At 45.4% G+C, this 3,448-nt stretch overlaps 1 protein-coding gene across 1 annotated transcript in view; it reads right to left on the bottom strand.

Moving 5' to 3' along the window:
* Window positions 1–3,448, bottom strand: part of FCHSD2 (FCH and double SH3 domains 2) — a gene marked incomplete at its 5' end in the record, with an annotated part of 252,383 nt that overhangs the window by 244,996 nt on the left and 3,939 nt on the right. The window lies entirely within an intron of this gene.

Genomic DNA, 3,448 nt, shown 5'->3' with positions numbered 1-3,448 from the left:
TGGGAGAATGGTAATTCTCCAGTAGAAACCAAACCCCTGTATGTGCCCTTAGTGCCCCTGTGTGCTCCCAGTCTTCCCATTCCAAACTTCCAGCCACGGTTTCTGCCCCTCCCCAGTTCTTTAAAAAAAAGCCCCTACCTTCAGGCGGGGAGATGATCCCCACTGTCCCCCACTGCCCCAGGTTGCATGGGGGGGGCTCTACCACAAGCCCCACAACCCCTGCCCACTGTCCCAGTCCTCCCCCCACGGCTGCCCCACCTGCCCCAGCTATGGCTCTTAAAAAAAAAAAAAAGAAGCCCCACACTCTTCAGATGCTGCAGCAGCCTCAGAGTTTCTGGGGGCTCATGGCAGAGCCCCCCATGCAGCAGGAGGCAGAGGGGATTGTCCCCCGCCTGCCAGGAGCTGGAGAGTTAGAGCTTTTCTTTTTTTTCTTTTTTTCCTTTTAAAGGGCCAGGAGCTGGGGCTCGGCGGGGCAGCTATGGTTGGGGGCTGGGAGGGTGGGCAGAGCCCCCACACACAGCATGGGGCAGTGGGGATCGCCCCCCCACCTGGCAGCAGATGGTGAGTGCAAGCTTTTTTTTTTTTTCAAAGAGCCGGAAGCTGGGGCTGGGTGGGGCAGCCACTGACAGACTGGGAGAGCTGAGAGGGGCTGGGGCTGATGCAGAGATTCAGCAGCGGCCAAATCTCCGAATCAGGTTCAGTCGAATCAATTCAGGACAGAGATTCGAATTACTGAATCGAATCACTGTCCCCCCAGTCATCCGAATCTGAAGCAAATACTTGTTGCTTCGTACAGGCCTAATAAGTACGCTGGTAATTAAGTTACAGGGGTTGTCTTCTGCTAGTTTTTCTTCCATAGCTAATATATTAAAAAAATAAGATGCATCTAAAACAACTGGCCATAATAATTAAAGGTTACCAAGGCAAAACTAGATCCCACTTTATTTGGAAAGCTTATGAATATTTAACATTCCTCTAAAACAAAGCATTTCAAAACTGATTTTTAATGTAATGTAAAAACAAGGAGTCACCAGTAGTTCGGTTTTTGTGAAAGATTCCACAAATAAAAATATGGCAAATAACAAAAAGCACCTATATATTTTATATTATTTCTCAGTCAATGCTGAGGAGTCCTTTACAGTTTACACCATGCTGTTAACTTATGTTTTATGTAGTGCTTTAGGTACAGACATTCAGTGCCAGCACACAGTCTGAGTTCTGTACAGCTCATCCTCAGATCCAAAGCACAAGTACCTTTGAGGTGGTAGATGTGGCACCAGATAGGAGTCATAGCTGGCCTCTGTGCTCATAAACCAAGCCCAGGGTGCAGAGATATGGATGGTTTTGAGGGTCAGGAGTTATTCTAGTATCACCTCGGTACCAGCCACATCAAGATTCAAACCCTGAACAGACAATGGAGTCTTTGAATTACGCCTTCACCTAAAGGGCATCCATGTCTCTGCATTTGGATCAGGAGCCTTCTCAGATCTTGCGTTTTTCCAAATCCAGTGCCAACAACCATTATGTGATGGAGGGTTTTGGAGATACCGCGGCCATCCTGGATCACACAGAACCAAAGTCTGAAACTCTAGGTGTGTCTGATGATTTCACTCATAAGGATTCCCTCACCAGGAATACTTGGTGCTTCAATGGAGGGGCTGATTGATGCAACAGAGGTCACTTCTGACCAAGGCAGGGCACAAAGCCCTCTGCCTAGGCAGAGGGGCAACATATACAGGCATCTCACATGGGAAATACCCTGGAGCAGGAAGCAGACTATGTAAAGCTGTCATTCAGGTCAGTTATGGATCGCTGTGGCACTGACTGGGGAAGACTCTGCCACCATTCACTTGAGGGCAAAAACAGTATTTCAGTTGTGCCACACTGAGGCTATAAGTACTAAGAAATCATTTCAAACATTCACAAACTAAAGTTAAGCTGCCTGGAAGTTCAAGACACCATTCTGAGGTTTCTAATACCCCAAGCACTTGGTGGTGCTTTAGGAAGCTCAGGCATGTCTTGAGGCTGGACACAGCTCTCCAGAAGGATACAGAATGCTGCAGGCTAGAAGCTAGTGATGGGGGCTTACAAAGAGGCTCCCCCAGAATGAACAGTCTTTCTAACAATCCCCATTTAAGAATTATTTCTAATTTTTTTAAATATATACAACAGCGTCCCACCCTCATGGAAAGACCCGTTGGAATAATCATAGACAGGTCGGGCTGGAAGGAACCTCTATAGGTCACCTAGTCCAAGCCCCTGCCTGAGGCAGGATCACCCCCATCCAAACCATCCCATGCAAATCCAGAATCTAACCTCTTAGTAAAACTACACGGTCAAGTAAATCTACACAGGCAAACTACACAGTTATCTACATACACATGCAATGAAACACCTTCAGGAACCAATTTCAGTTTTAAGCTTTCCAGCAGTGAGGAATATACTTTGGAATATTACTAATATGAAGGGCTGAAAAAACCTATTTGTTCTCTTCTTCATGTGACTGCTGCTCAGCACAGACTGATACAATGGGGGCTTTATCTCCAGCCCCAAGATCGGGAGTTTCTTTATAATCAAGCGTCCTGTTTACTTCAATGGAAGATCTGCCTGTACAGGATCGTCGCCAAATTTCTTCGCAAGCTAGAAGCATGGCAGATGCTGCAATTTGCATATGAATGCTAATTATCAACTAAAGTGATAGCATTGCTTAGGGCAGTCAAGCTAAAAAAAAATTAAATTCCCTAAAAAAGGAAGCATATCCAAATCAAAGACGTAGTCCTTGCAGTTCAAGCTGCCTCAATATGAATCTTAAATATTACCTTCCAGTGAGAGGAAACTGGGCATGTCACAGATACACAAAAGTAACACAAGCATAGCTAAATTATTAGTACACATGTCTTCAGAGGGTTCCAGGCCAGCGTTACTCCTTAATAAAATGATTTCTTAAAAGAACAAAAATAGGTACAAGCAAAATCACTGAAATGCACCAGTTACCACCAAAGACCACTGGACAGAGAATCCATGTCTGCTCCCTGTTTGTCCCCAGGCGGAGGGGACCGCCCTTAAAGTACACAACCTTTTCCTGCTCTTTATGCAGCCACAGTAACCTTTTGTATCCTTCTCTCAGAAAAAGCACTCCACCAAGACTAGGGGGAATGAGCTACTAGACAGAAAGTTGCTTGTCACGCTTTCAAGGCAAGTACCTCAAATTATTTGACTGTCGCCCCAGTGGTTAGGCAACTGCTGAGTCAAGGGCCAGACTTGATTTCACCCTAATATTCAACACAGAAGCTGTCATAAGGCTTGCCTTCTCAAAGCTACAGCTGTTTTGTCTACGGAGAAAGTCTGAATCAGCCTAGTTACTACTGTATCTTACTCTGAAACGATTTCATTTATAAGGCCTAATTCTCAAGGCATGATCTGTTATTGATATGCATTATCCGAGCTT

Source organism: Gavialis gangeticus, unplaced genomic scaffold (genome assembly GCF_001723915.1).
Source record: "Gavialis gangeticus isolate Ggan-Ray unplaced genomic scaffold, GavGan_comp1, whole genome shotgun sequence".
NCBI classification, from domain to species: domain Eukaryota; kingdom Metazoa; phylum Chordata; order Crocodylia; family Gavialidae; genus Gavialis; species Gavialis gangeticus.
This window is presented reverse-complemented; position numbering and strand designations above follow the sequence as displayed.